Here is a 16,557-nt window from a genome sequence, read left to right on the forward strand (position 1 = left end):
GCTTCTCTGATGAAGTGAACTTAAGTTCACAGAAGATTAATAAAAGGTTGCTTGGAGTTGGCTTCTTGGTAGGAAAAGGTGATGATGGCGTGAAACCGCGGAGGTTAGGACGTGCGACGTAAAAGGACATGGATGGCGATGGATGAACAAAAACACGTAAAACGTGTATCTTCAGAGTATTTCAATCTGTTTCTTTGTTAGGGTCTTTCTTTCTTTCTCGTCTTTTCTTTGGTCATGGAGGGCTTCATCCTCTCGTCTTGTGCATCGCTCATCCTCTCGTCTTTCCTTGGCTCCTTCTTAAGTCATCTCCAAATCTCTCTGAGCAACTGTGTTCTCTGTTCTGTTCTGAAACTCTGGGTTGAAACTCTTCTGGAACAAGAGAGTGTGTTTTTCGCGGGCTCTGGGTTTTGATTCTCGGAGGCGGGGCATGACGTAAGCTTACACTACTCTTTCAGCCAATGATATGCCTGAACTGTGGGGACGTCTGCCTGTGTGTCTCTGTGTAAGACGATCTACTCAGCTTTTATGTGGGGATTTCTGGATAACAAAGAAACTCTTATTTCTCCATTACTCTGTCTCATAGAACATTTGTCTCTGTGATTCTGAAAACACCACAACTTGTTAAGATATGCAGATTAAAGATATAACATAGACTTGTGATATAAAGAAATCAAAATAACACACAACGTAATAGAGACGATTTTGAGTTTCAAAATTCAGATGGATATCTATGAAATCGTGACATATGAATAGTGAACCACACAATGTTAATTTTCTGTGTTAACAATGGGGATACCAAACAAATACCAAATAGATACCGAAGGGAAATCATTAAAAGTTAATAGTTGCATATATCTTGTCCATTTTATTGAGTCCTCGGGGATTTAAATGTTCAACTAATCAACACTGCAGACCACTAGGGGGCAATGTGGTTCCATCAGGCAGGTTGGGCATTTTCCACCAAAATCAGTTCTTTGTCAATATTTAAGCCAGAATCGTACAAATTGTCTCTATATGCGTCTTGTGATCAAGCTGGAAACCTGAAAGAAATTATATATGGTTATCAAACACATTTAATATAGTTTTAAGGTTCGACTAAAAGTGAGTCTTAGTGAAGTATTCTCAGTTCGTGTGTAGCCATCTGGTCTCTTTCTCTGGTGGGAAAGGGTGTTAAAATGTCAACTTCGATTTATGGTGAAGATAAGATATTGAGGTCTCCCACTTTTCCAACAGAAAGATCCTTTGTACATTTTAGTTTATCCCAATTTTTATGGCAAGCGTCTGTTGAAAAACTTTCAAAAGGGCAGAAGGTTTTTGTAAATTAGGCAGTTTCTGTCTCTTTTTCCTTCGTGGAAAGAAAATGGAGATCTGTTTTTTTATCCACATACGTAAACATCCCCCACAGGAATGTTGGTTTTGGTCAAAGTATGAAAAACTCTTAATCCACACGGCACTGTGACTGCTACACAAAACAAAAACTGTGGTTATCATATCACCACCTTCACTGTCTCGAAAAATCAATCAGTCTGTGCCAGTGCAACTAAAGAAACGCAACTATACACACGTATTGAACATGAAATTAAATGAGAGAGAACATGGTATTCATTAAAACTAAGCAATCAAGACTGTGGATGGCATGTGTACAGAAGAATTTTATCCTCTGTCCTTTCAGGCTGCTGCTCCACATTTACAGTAGCCGATAATGTAAAACAACCTACTGGCTGAAGTATTTGCATTAAGTTCATCATCTCCCTCAGGCTTCCCCATGTTATCGGTGCACTACACTGTACCCATGTACGCATCCAGGCCCCTGCTGGACCCGTGGAGACTGACTATGTAAACCGAACATTTTTCCATATCCTAAATGTACAGGTACACTTGGGGATAATTGTCCATAGACTCTGAACTGGATTTCTCATTTTGAAAAATACCACATCAACCCCTTTGAGTAATGCTGAGTCATGTTACATTAATGCCCTGTGAAACCTCATCATTGACTCCTATCCTCCGTGCATACCGATGATCTGTGATGGAGGTCATTTCATTTCCAACATTGAGGCTAAATGGCCGGGATCAGTTCATGATTCTAGGATCTTCCGAGCATCCTCACTGGCACAGAGGTTTGCACAAGGCGCAAGAATTTTACTAACCTGAAGGAGTGTACTTTTGAAGTAAGGTGTAGCATAGGCAGAATTTTGGTAATCTAATGAGAGGTCAGGTGTAGAGGTCATCTTAAGGAATTTAAAGTGCTCATCATACTTTATTATAGATAGCCATATAAGGCACATATTGCATCAAATTGCCTAAAGTCTTAACACATGTATATCCATCCAACATTTCTCTTATTCTGCAGGAGAGTTCAATGGTGTCCTGCTTGGGGACAGAGGCTATGCATGCTGGCCGTACCTCCTCACACCATATCCTGATCCAGGAACAAGGGCAGAGGCATGCACATGCTACAACAAGGGCACGGATGGAAATGACCTTTGGCCAAATTAAATACAGGTTCATTGCTTAAAGTTCTCAGGCACCATGGCTGACTTCTGACAGAGCCATCTTAAATTAATAGTATACTTCATATTTTATACATTTTGTCTTGTAGACAACTTTTCAGGCTGAAGTCTGAGTCCCTGGAGCTTCCAGTGCCTGAAAGGACTCAGTTTCTCCTGACACAGTGAGGGACCTGTACAGGGACACATATTTCCTTTGATCCTTATTGTTGTGACCTTTGAGTTAGAACTCCTTTTCATAATTTAGCATTGACACAGTAGCAGTTTAAGTCAGAGCAAGTGTAAGAAGGCTAAAAGGACAGAGATGATTTATAACTTTCCACACGTTTAGGTCATGGCACCCCACTGTGAATATAAATGTAAAAAACACATTTCTAACACGTTGCATGAACCGTACAATAATGACAGGTTTGAGTTCAAGTTGTGTTGAATTGTTTAATTATTATTACATGTTTCTCAAGCTGTGGAGAGAAAACAGAATTAAATACAGTTCACAACACGAAATTCTCCTTTATCTGAATTTATACTAACATCCCTCTCCAGTTTCATAATCTCTAGCTTGATCTTTTTTATTTTCAGTTTCTTGTATTCCATATCTAGTTTGGTGCTCTCTTTATTGGACAAACACATTTCTTCAAAGGCTACTTACCACTCTGAAACATGTTCCTGTACTTTACCTTCACCTGCTGCCAGGTACGCTTTTGGCTGTCAAGATTGCTCCTGTTGAGATGTAACAGTGAAAAATTAATATGTGGGTCACACACACAGGATAATATAGTCACAAAGTATGATGATGCGTGTCGATTATTGGGTTATTAATAAACTGAGCAGGGCCAGTATATGTGTGCTGTACATCTCATACAGAGACAATTCAGCATGCTTTATGTAAACACATTATAACACAAAGAGGAGAGCATAAATACATGAGGACAGTAAAATAAATGTCAATGGTATGAAACTTTCATAACTTACGCATTTAGTCTGTCAGCAGTTGTTTGCCATGCCGTTTCTTCGCTTTATTGATCACAGCTGTATTACCATTTCTGGTGATGACACTTTTAAAATCCTCAAACAGCTCCATCAGCATTATTTGTTCAGCTGCTGAAAAAATAACAGCGCTTGTCTCGCTCTCCTTTTCACACAGATCTCTGTTTTTCCACCATCCACTCGTCAGGGCTTCTTTACGTTCCTCATGCACTCGCACATAGCCAACTCCAGCGCCAAATACAACAAATGTCATCTCAAGGCACTTAGATAATAAAGTCCAATTCAAGCCAATTGGAATTCAATTAATTGTAATCATAATTATTCATAAAATAATCCAATTCGTTCATATAGAGCCAATTTAAAAACAATTTCCTAGCTAAGGAAACCAACAGATTGCACTGAAAACTTTTTCTTTTTCAGTCCAATCTCCCGTCCTGAGCGTGCCTGAGGCGACTGTGGAGAGAAACGACTCCCTTTTAACAGGAAGAAACCTCTGGCAGAACCAGACTCAGGAAGGGTGGCCATCCGCCTCCACCAGCTGGGGTTTGAGAAGACAGAAAAGAGAGGACAACAAACACTGTAACGCCATTCAAAGGATATCTGTTGGAACAGGGAAACACGAGTTAATGACCACAATAATGTCACATATACATAAAGAGAGTAAAGTGAGGAAAGGTGTGTCAGATGAGGCCCCCCAGCAGTCTGGGCCTATAGCAGCTTAACTATGGGATGTTTCAGGATCACCTGAGCCATCCCTAACTATAAGCTTTATCAGAAAGGAAAGTTTTAAGCCTGGTCTTGAAAGTAGAGAGGGTGTCTGCTTCCCGGACATTTACTGGCAGCTTATTCCACAGAGAGGGGCCTGATAACTGAAGGCTCTGCCTCCCATTCTACTTTTAGAAACTCTGGGAACCTCAAGTAAACCTGCAGTTTGGGAACGAAGTGCTCTGTTAGGAAAATATCTTACAATGAGATCTTTAAGATATGATGGAGCTCGGTCATTAAGAGCTTTATATGTGAGGAGAAGAATCTTAAATTCTATTCTGAATTTAACAGGGAGCCAATGAAGAGAAGCTAAAACTGGAGAAATATGATCTATCCTGTTAGTTCTCATCAGAACTCTGGCTGCAGCACTTTGGATCAACTGAAGGCTTTTCAGAGAATATGTGGGACAGCCCAATAATAAAGAATTACAGTAGTCCAATCCTGAAGTAACAAATGCATGAATTAGTTTTTCTGCATCACTCTGAGACAAGATGTTCCTGATTTTAACAATATTACGAAGGTGAAAGAAGGCAGTCCTAGAAACCTGTTTTATATGAGAGTCAAAGGATAAGTTCTGGTCAAAAATAACTCCAAGGTTCCTCACTGTAGAACTAGAAGCCAAGGAAATACCATCTAGAGTAACTATATAGCTAGACAATTTCTCCCTGAAACGCTCAGGTCCAAAGATAACGACTTCAGTTTTGTCTGAATTTAGAAGCAAACAGTTCTGAGTCATCCAGGTCTTTATGTCTTTAAGACATGCTTGTAGTCTGACCAACCTATTGGGTTCATCTGGTTTTATAGATAAGTACAGCTGAATATCATCAGCATAGCAATGGAAATTTATGCCATGCTGTCTAATAATGTTACCTAATGGAAGCATGTATAAAGTGAAAAGAATCGGTCCAAGCACAGAACCCTGGGGAACTCCATGACTTACTCTGGTGTGTGAGGAAGATTCTTCATTTACAAGAACAAACTGAAATCTATCAGATAAATATGATTTAAACCAGCCTAATGCAGTTCCTTTAATCCCAATAACATGTTCAAGTCTCTGTAATAAGATACTGTGATCGACCGTATCAAATGCAGCACTGAGATCCAACAGGACAAGCACAGACACAAGTCCGCTATCAGAGGCTAAGAGTTATGCAGACGATACATAACTTTATGTGTCTCTGTCACCGGACGACTGCAGCCCAGCAGACGTTCTGTGTCAGTGTCTGGAGGAAGTAAACACCTGGATGAGAGAGAATTTTCTACAATTAAATGAAGACCAAACTGAGATCATTCTGTTTGGGAGCAAAGAGAAGAGGGTCAGCGTTGGTAAATATCTTGAGACTCGGAACCTTACAATCACTGACCAGGTTCGTAACCTCGGAGTGTTGATAGACTCAGATCTGACTTTCAGCAGCCACATCAAAGCTGTCACCAAGGCAGCTTTTTACCATCTCAGAAACATCAACAGAATTAAAGGTTTCCTCTCCCAAAAAGACCAGGAGAAACTCATCCATGCATTCATCTCCAGTAGACTCCATCACTGTAATGCTCTTTTAACTGGACTTCCCAAAAAGAGCATTAAACATCTGCAGCTCATCCAGAACGCTGCTGCTGGAGTTTTAACCCGGACTAAGAGAACTGAACACATCACAGCAGCTTTAAAATCTTTACTCTGGCTTCCAGTCAGTCACAGAATAGATTTTAAAAGCCTGCTGATGGTTTACAAATCCCAGAACGGTTTAGGCCCAAAATACATCTGTGATATGTTCAGAGAATATAAACCCAGCAGAGCTCTTAGATCCAAGGACTCAGGTCAGCTGGTCCAGTCCTGAGTCCAGACTAAACATGGAGAAGCAGCATTTAGCTGTTATGCTGCAAACAAGTGGAACAAACTGCCAGTGGAGATTAAACTTTCACCAAATGGAGACATTTTTAAATCCAGGTTAAAGACATTTCTGTTCTCATGTGTCTATGCATGAAATCTGCACGATATCTTTTAATTTATCAAGACTGTTGCTTGTTTTTAAATTAATTTGTTTCTCTTTATATTCTTTTATGTATTTTTAATGCTTCTTCCACTCCCTGCTGCAATGCTTTTATTTAATGTGAAGCACTTTGAATTGTTTTGTACATGAAATGTGCTACAAATAATTTTGATTTGATTTGATTCCTGAAAAAAAATAAAAGAAGAATTTGATTGTATCTTTGAAGTGCCTTGAGATGGCATTTGTTGTGATTTGGCGCCATGTAAAATTGAATTCAATTGAAACAATGATTATATTTCATGTTATAACCATGAACATAATAAAGGATGTTTTCTGACATTGCCTTACTCGTTATTCATCTCTGGTCAACGTGTAATTGAAACTTTACTGTAATATCAGTCCATTAAACTATTTATTTTCTTTATTTCTCTGGTTATTGTGCAGCTGTGTCTCCTGCCTTCACACCATGCCATTACACGGGCTGTATCGGAGATGACTACTGTAATTTTCCCTGTGCCTCTGTCTGTGTGCACTCTCCAGTGCTCAGTGCATGAAAATTGCAGTTGGAACACATTGATGTGATGTGACTACTGATGCTTCAGTTTCCCTCAAACTGGATTACCTGCTTTTAGTCTAAGATGGTCTGAGGCAGACAACATTCCTGTCTCCTACAGGCTGCAAAAAACTGCACTCATGTTAATGCGTAGCTTACATGGATGTTTTACTTGTTGATTCCTACGTGTAATCAAGAGGTTTTTGCAGAAAATTAACTCAGCCCAATATGATATGCGAGTACTGCTCTTCCACTGGAAATTGTGTTGAAATTTCCTGTGTTTATTACAGAAACAGAGACTGATTATGCCAAAAAGAACCAAAATGTTTACCTCTTTCGAAACAGACACCATCAGGACCAGCAATGAGTTATTTCTATATGAAGAATCTATGTTAACTCTACAGTCAAATACTTATATTTTTTGGTGCTTTATCTAATTTTCCTAATGGTTTAAAAATGAGATATAGTAGACAGCTTAGTTTGAGAAAATCACAGAGAATGTTTATGCTACAGTGATATGAAGAAATAAAAATATATAATGTTAACTTATAAGAAATGTGTAGAAAGTATTTTAATGTTATATAGATTTTTCTATTTTTATTTTTCATGTCTTAAATGTCTATTAATATATATATATTTATGCCATCCATTGGACAATGTGTCTATCCATTTATTCATTCATTCACTGCTCATATAACAACTTATAACATGTCACATTCTTCTTTTAATCCATGGAGTGAGGACCTTTCGATGCAGCCACAAATTTAAACCAAGAGCTTAACCTCTATGTTAAAGGGATAGTTCGCCTCTTTTGACATGAAGCTGTACGACATCCCATACTAGTAATATTATTTATGAACATCTTCTTACCCCCCGCTGCGTCCTGTGAGCTGAGTTACTGCCTTGTTTTGGGGGTGAAGTAAGTAGTCCGGCTAGTTGGCTGGGGTTTCACAAATAAAGCGTTTTGCTTCTGAAAAGAATATGCATTCAAAAGAGTAATACATTTGCATTACAAAATCGTATCTTCCGAAAAAGTTACACCTCACAATCCCTTGGCGCTAGGTTGCAGTATCATTGCGCGCTGCCGCCTGCCGACAGTTTGCGCCTGTTTCTCGGTGTTTACTGCTGGGAAAGTTAACGTAATCATGTCTGACTACGACACCGATGATGAAGACATCACTTTCACCACAGAGCTAAAGGGATATCTTTATGAACCAGAATATACAGATGCCGAACTTCACCAGATGGAGTTAGAACGGGCAGAGAGAGAGAGGAGGGACAGAGAAGTGGTCCCAGCTGAAGCTGGAGCCACAGCTGCAGCTGTGAGACACAGGGTGACCGACAAATGGTGGTGCACTGGTTCGAAGTGCCCAGTAATGCCAATGGAGGTGGAGAACTACTGCTGCCACGAATGGGAACTCATCATGCCACAGATGCAAGACCTTTCAATTGATGAAGAGGCCAGTGTACCAGCTTCTGTCTGCATCACAAATCATAAAGACTTCCCCGCAATCCTGAATGCTGGACCTTTTTCCACATTCCCAAAATTAACTGGAAGAAGCGACCCAGGCCAGCTCTCCACCTCCGTTGGCATTACTGGGCGCTTCGAACAAGTGCACCACCATTTGTCGGTTACCCTGTGTCTCACAGCTGAAGCTGCATGCTATGCAGTGCCTCCATGCAAATGCATGGCAAGGCACCTATTACTATTCCGTTGGCAAAAGTCTCTGGGATTTAACATTGAAAATGTGTCTCTTTATTTATTTATTTATTTATTCTTCCGTCCACATTAATGCGGGCCCTATGGGCCCGCACATCCCAACAATATATATATCAAAACGAGCGGCTCGATGAGTTTTCGCGGCTAATACTTTTATTGAAGATTGGAGTTACCATGGAGACGTAATAAGCAAAAAACAGCCCCCCAAAGCCCCCCTAGGAATAAACAGGGGGATGACCTGGAAAAATCATAAAAAACCCAAACTTTTGAGCAGTTACTGTGTCATCATGCATTAACCTAGAAACGCCATTCAAATGTCAGTTTGTAGATACGTCCGTGCTGTGTTCAGAAGTGAAGACGCCATGTCGATACCTGCTACGGATTTCCCACAGCATGCCTCCAAGCGACACAAAGTTTTGACCAAAATCTGAAAAATTTGAATTTTTAGAGCACAACTGCCATTTCATTAGAGTGTGGGAAGAGCAAGAGTTCTGAGCTCAGATTCATTTTCGAATCGCCCTCACGCCTACAAATATCGCTCCACTGCCATTATGTACTGTCATAATATAGGCACGCATGTTGGGATTCATAAAATGTTTTCATATTTCATCTAGGGCTGACCGTTTGCTCTCAGAGCCCCTCAGAGCAAAGTGATGTCGGGGCTCAAAGACCTCAAATCCCCATTTTAATTCATCCAATTCTCAGAATCTCAGCAGCTCCTGCAGCCCTTCTTTCTCTCATCCGTGCTTTCACTGTGAATGTGCTACAGATCTGAAACGCGGGAATATTGAAGTCCAAAGGCGTCCCTCGCTCATTCTGCGAGAATTTTTTCCGTAGCTCTTACGGTTTCCGAATGGAAAGCATCTGTTCGTAGAGGTTTTTTGGCTCTGAGAAGCCTGAATCTCATATAATTAGTGTAGCAGCAGCTTAACTGTCAGAAACTACTGGTTTAACCGCTTTAAAGGGACAGTTCGCCTCTTTAAAGGGACAGTTCACCTCTTTAAAGGGACAGTTCGCCACTTTAAAGGGACAGTTCGCCACTTTAAAGGGACAGTTGGCCTCTTTAAAGGGACAGTTCGCCTCTTTAAAGGGACAGTTCGCCACTTTAAATTTTTTAATTTAAACGGCTTTGATGCCGTTTAGGCTTGAATGCTTCTTCTTTAGGCCTTGCGAACCATTCCTGAGCAGCCGTGATTGGTTGAGCGATACGCACACTTTGGCAGGACCCTTCTAAATTTCTTAAGAAATGTTCTAGTATTTAACTTACTATTATTACCTTCACTCCTGAGGTCCGTTTCACGAAGCAGGTTTAGTGAAAACTCTGAGTTGATTAACCCTGAAATGAGGGAAACTCTGAGTTTTCCGTTTCACAAAGGGAGGTAACTCAACCCCGAGAAAGAGGGGTAACTCTAGCCTGTTTCACAAAGAGAGGTAACTTAACCTCTCGGTCAGTTACCGGAGTAACAGACTCTCTGAACCTTTTTGATGCAATGGAGGTAATTTAAAAATGCTTCCCTGACTAGTTGTGTCATAGATAATGTGTAAAAGTAATGCTCGACTTCATTAGGATGTGTTTCCAAATATTCCATAGCAGAGCCCAGATGATTAACCATGTACAGTGCACACCATGATAGGGCGGCCAGGTGTAGTTCCGATGTGAGAAATGTCTTCAAAAATCTGTGGGGTGTGCCGTTATTTAAAAATAATTTCATGTTGTTTCAGATCAATGCGGAGTTTAAGCGAATAACAACCATGCCGCTACAATCAAGGTTCCTCTCGCAGCTTGACCTTCTCTGTGAAAGTCTGCTTGGAGTCTTTAAAAGGCGATCGGGGGAGCAGGGCAAAAAGCTTAAAGATATAGTTGCCATGATGACGGTTAGAACTTTTAAATAGTTTAACCATAAAGTGTATATGCATTGCATTAGGTCTGTAAAAGGTGTATATGCATCCCTTGCAAAGCTCAATTTCCTTTACCTGTGAGTACTGATTTCACTGAAAGGACACAGTCATTTTTATCATGCATTCACTGCCTCACTGGAGTTTCTCCTCAGTCGATGTGAGGATCTAAGGGTAGAGGATGTTGTTATGATGCTATGTAAAGCCCTTTGAGACAGTTTTTGTAAAAAATGGGCTATACAAAAAAAAATGTCTTGCCTTACCTTGCCACTGTGAGAAATGTATCTTTTTTATATCATCTCTGGAGATAATATAAAGTCCAGGCCATACAGGTCAGGTCCAAACAGGTAGTTTTAATGTTGTTTTTTAGATGCTGGTCTCACATGCTGACTGTTAAAAAAAGTTTTTGTCTTTGATCACTTTCTTCCGTTCTACTGAAAATTTGAGTTAAAATATCTCTTTTTTTTCTATTTTCTTTGTTATAATTCTTAAGGATGATGCTGATGCCGCAAGGGAGACCCTCATTAAAGGAGTCTGCATCTACATGAATGAAAATCCCGATGTCTTGGTGCAAGAGTACATGGTGAGTGTTTTGGGAGTAGATTGTGGCTTTGCTACATTTCAAAACATATTCAGTCAACCCTTTGATCCTGCTTGGACTGTTTAGGTCCATTTGCCCTCTTTATCACCATGGCAAAGTGATTCCCGTGCATATTGTTTGCTCTCAGATATTGACCATGAATGGCAGCATGGCAGGACATTCTTTGAATGCAGTAATCAACTATGCTGTTTACATGGGTTTAAATAGACTATAGCGTTAGAATTGCTGCATTCAAAAGCAATCAAGTTTTTTTTTTTTTTATGCTTAAGAAATGTTTTATCTTTAACCAGGACATGACTGAGGCCACTGCGCTGAGTGCCATCGAGAAAACAACAGTGGGAATCTACGGCACCAGAGAGACGCCAGACAATTACTTTTCTGATGTTGGCATCATCATCGAGGGTGTGGTGGTTCTTCAAGATCTGGATAATGTGGCCCTTGCAACAGCCATGCTGTTTGGACTTTTCTACTCCTTGAACACGAGGTATCCGCCACAGCTCCGCTACACGTTCGAAGTGATTCAAAAGGTGGTAATGGAGTTGGATGTTACTCAACTCTCGAGGAAAGCCCAAAGTAGAGCCCTGCACTCCCGCGGGACCCATCGCAAAGCAGTGCGGCGCGGGACACATTTTGAAAGCTCATTGCGGGCGCGGGCGGGAGCGGTGATAAGCTGCAGTCCCATTAACTAAAAACGTGAGAGGAAACTGAGAAACTGAGAAGAAATAAAGCCTAACTAAAAGAAGTTCAAAAGCGCAATCTATCTCTCCTTTTATTCAGGAGATGCGCATTGCACAACGACGAGGGACAGGGCATGGTTAACCTACTTAAATAATATCTGGATTACATGTTACATTTTCAACATTCTGGGTTTAGAAAAGGTAGGGTAATTAATAACACATTGTTTTCATTCCACTTGTTTGCATTTAAATCAATGTAACGTGAGCTGTAGGCTTAGATATTTATGCTCAAATCCACTCAAAGTAGGGGGCGGGGCTCCATCACGCTGTGTTTAAAATCATATTAACTAAATATATACTTTTACTTCCAAGAATGGAAATGTGAGGAGTGGCATATAACATATGTACAATGTATTATTCTTAATATTCGCGGTAGATTTTGGTAGGTATGTTGGGTAGGCTTATTGCTGTAAAGCCTCAGCTGCTTGTGCCATCTGATGCGCTCCTGCACTATGTGCCCCACGTGAAGGATCGGACAGTGTGTGCAGCTAAGATCATGTTTCTTTCCTCAAGCCAATGACAAGAACTTCCGTGAGAAGTAACGCGAACGTCTGAATCATGCGGGAATTGCGGGCGGGAGCGGGACTAAAAATCCTATCTTTTTGCGGGAGCGGGAGTGCACAATGCGGGAGCGGGCGGGCGCGGGACTGTAAATTCTGTCCCGCGCAGGCCTCGAGCCCAAAGCTTAAAGACAAAACTGCTCCAGTAAGGGGAGCTCACTGTTGTTGTGCACGTGGGGCGTTTAGCTCCCGGTAAGAGGACATATAAAGCTCCCACTTGCTCTCCTGCATTTTGGAGGTTGCATTTCCAGGTGAACAATCAGCAACCCACAACAAATCACAGCGTTCATTAAGTCCACCAACAAAGAAGAAAGTGTCAGTCGGTTTATACTTCTCCTTAACCAAGTGTTTATTCCTTAACTGCCATGTGGACGGGGTCAGTTTTTTTCCCTCTTCCTCTCCGCTACAAGTTCTCTGATTAGCAGCATTCTTCAATTTTAGTTTCTTTTTTTTTTTTTTTTTACAGGTGAAGGGATGAAGAACTGTACAGTCTAAATAGCGCCAATAGGGCCGTGTGAAATGGGATGTTTAGTTTATTCAGTTGGAGTAAAGAATTCTTAATACTTCTAATTCTAAGAATACCACTCAGACATGGCTCTTGTAGGGATCGTTTTTCTTCGTGTACAGGCCCTTGATATGGGACCATTGATGTGTTTAGGTTAGATGGTTTTAGGGTAGTGTGTAATTAAACCTTGTGTTTAACTGCTGATCCAATTCCTACAACAGTATTATATTAGATATTAACACAGTTCCATATTCTTATGTACAGGGTGAATTCATGGCCCGACTGAAGGCAGTGTAACAGTTTTGAAATATTTACTTGTTACTTGTGTAAGTGACACATCAGATTCTTTCTTTTTTTCCACATGGCATCTTTCAGATTATTGGAGACAAAACATGGGTATTTATTTAATTGCACTTTTTGTATTTGGGTCTGTAGATTTCAGTTACATTTTATTCATAAAACCTTGACTGTCATGTGGACGGGGCCATTGTTTTCCCCCTATTCCTCTTTGCTATAAGTTCTCTGATTAGCAGCATTCTTCAATTTTAGTTTCTATTTCTCTTTACAAGTGAAGAGATGGATGTCCCATCGGGGCTGTGTGAAACGGGATGTTCAGTTTATTTCAGTTGGAGTAAAGAATTTTGAATATACTGTTTTGAACCAAGATGTCACAATAAGGTCAATGTTGGAATTTTTGACACTCAGTGTGTTGCTGTTTATCCTATGGCTCTTGAATAAAGGTTTTGCCATGCAACTGTTCGTTTTTATTATTAATTGGTGTTAAATTGATAATGTTAATGATTAAGAGAGTTAATAGAAAGGTATTAGACATTAAAATGGCAATCGTAACTAACATTTTTGCATTTCAAAACAGTTCTATAGTTGCATCGAATTGTTTAGTTACAATTGTTATTTAATTTAATCTTGACAATAGAGGCCTTGAACATAATGTTTGTATGTTCTCTTCCAAGATGGTTGTCTGTAACCTTTTTCAAAAGAAAATGTCTAATTTCTATGCAGAGATTGAGATAAAACACTGTAAACCTGACATTATCTATTCACTGTTGATTTATATTACAGTAGAACAGTAATGTCAGTTCAATTTTTTACCTACTGTCACTGCAGTGAAATTAGACATTTTGTTTTGAAAGGTTACTAGTGGTTACAGGCCTCCATTGTAAAATTGTGTAATTGACACTAGAATATAATACTTACATGTAATATGAAAATAACATGTCATATTTAAGTGACCAAATAGTATTGGAGTAAAAGTTATTGAATAGTGTTGAAATAAAGTGATAAAATTGTGAAGGATTAAAATGTTTCAAGAGCTCAAATTACTTTATCAAAACAAGTTTCAATCACTTTGTATTAACACAAAATACACAGGTTTATTGAACATGAATAACTTGTGTTAATTTAACTCAATTTTTTAAGTTGCTGCCAAAGCAAAACATCTGTGTGCAACCAATGTCCACTATTGAATTAAGTAAATCCAACATGTTCCTTTTTTCAGTCTTACACAGCGGTGGAATGAGTCTGTTGCTGAAGGTGCTTCTGCGCGAGGTTAGCACCTGGTGGAGAGGGTGAGTGTTGTTGTCCAGGATGCTATGCAGTTTACACAGCATCCTCCTCAGACACCACCAGCAAAGAGTCAAGCTGGACCCCCAGGACGGAGCCAGCCAGCCTTCCTGATGATCTTGTTTATCTTGTTGGCGTCTGCTACCCTCAGCCTGCTGCCTCAACACACCAAACCAAAGAAGATGGCACTGACTGGTAGAACATCCTCAGCATGATGTTACATACATCGAAGGACCGGAGCCTCCTCAGGAAACAGATCCGGCTCTGATCCTTCTTGTACACAGTTCCCTGTGGGGCCCTGACACACAGTCCTGCAGTCTGACAGTCTGAGGACGACCCGTCAGATAGTCTGTGATCCAGGAAACCAATGAGGGGTCCACCTGCATCACCGTCAGCTTACTCCCCAGCAGGGCAGGTCGGATGGTGTTGAACGCCTGGAGAAATCAAAAAACAGGATTCTCACAGTGCTTCCCGGTTTGTCCAGGTGGGTACTGGCACGGTGGAGCAGGAAGATGATGGCGTCCTCCACTCCCAAGTCTCGGCTGGTAGGCAAACTGAGGAGGATCCAGTGATGAGCTGACCTGGGGCCGAAGAAGTGACAGGACCAGCCTCTCCAGGGACTTCATCAGGTGGGACGTCAGCGCCACCGGACTGTAGTCACTGGAGGTGCTGGGACGCGCCTTCTTTGGTGCTGGAACCAGGCAGGACGTCTTCCACAGCACAGGGACCTTCTCCAGACTCAGGCTCAGGTTGAAGATGTGCTGCAGGACTCCACTCAGCTGGGCAGCACATGTTTTGAGGACCCTCCGGCTGACACCATCGGGGCCTGCACAGCTCCCGGCTCACCTGCTCTGCTGTGAAGGTCTGTGTGTCGTGTGTGTTGATGGGGGAGGGGGGAGGTGATGATGGTGGGAGAGAAAGAACAGGTAGGGCGTAGCCAGGAAGGAAAGATGGGGGAGGGGGGACAGCAGGGCTGGAGGTTTGAAGGTGGATGGTTGTGGAGGAGTTGGGGGAGGGTAGTCCGCAGCCCTCTCATCAAATCTATTGAAAAACAGATTAAGTTTGTTGGCTCGTTCACCGTGCGAATCAGAGAGCAACTCCCAGTCTGTTAGCTCGAAGCAGCCCTGCAAAGCCGTATCTGTCTCCTGTGACCATCTCCTCTCAGTCCTAGTGGTCACCGGGAGCCGCTGAATGAGAGGCTTATACAGGGGCCGCAGGTGGATGAGGTTGTGGTCTGATCTTCCAAGTGAAGGCAGTGGTGCTGTAAGCCTCCTTAACATTGGCATACAGCAGGTCCAGTGTCTTATTTTCCCTGGTGGGACAGTCCACACACTGCTTGAAGCGAGTTGCATAATTGAAATGGCGTCAGTTGCGAGCTCAGCGTTCGCGGACGGAGGAATGTAAACAACCAGAATGTGTGAGAACTCACGCGGCAGATAATATGGCGGCAGACTCAAGCAGTTCAATGTCCGAGCTGCACACACGCTCCGTCACAGTTACATGTCCAGGATGACACCACTTGTTGTTAATAAGAATAGCAAGTCCCCCACCTTTCCTCTTGCCACTCTCACGGGGACTCCTGTCTGCCCGAACAGTCTGAAAGCCGTCCACAGTTATATTTGAGTCCGGGATGTCCTCGTGGAGCCACGTCTCACGCGAAACACCCGCTGAGTCCTCACCAGGCCCGCCAGCTCCTCCATCTTGTTAGCGAACGACTTTGTGTTTCCCATGGTGAAGGAAGGGAGATAAGGTTTCTATCTCCGCTTCTTCTCCCGGTGTTTTCGTCCAGCCTTACATCCCCGGTACTTCCTCGTCAGCTCTCTGGGTATTTCAGGCTCTTCAGTATTAGCGGGGATGGTTGTAGCGACACCAGCTGATCCCGAGTGTAAACAATAGCCCCGCCAAATGTTTTGAGCCCGGACGGAGACGAGGTCGGGAAAAATTGACCAAAGAATGAGGGCCACGGACAAAAAACATGAAAGAAAATTCCCAAACATAGTTGGCTAGTGTAACCCCTCTTTGCCTGATGAAGCTACTGGTATATTTTTTTAGGTTTCAGTTTCACAATTTGGAACGGTCATCAGAAGACTAAGATACCGCTCATGGAGCCCAGGGGGAAACATCAACACTACTCACACTCACATAGGACTTAGCTTT

Source organism: Odontesthes bonariensis, chromosome 5 (genome assembly GCF_027942865.1).
Source record: "Odontesthes bonariensis isolate fOdoBon6 chromosome 5, fOdoBon6.hap1, whole genome shotgun sequence".
Lineage (NCBI taxonomy): Eukaryota > Metazoa > Chordata > Actinopteri > Atheriniformes > Atherinopsidae > Odontesthes > Odontesthes bonariensis.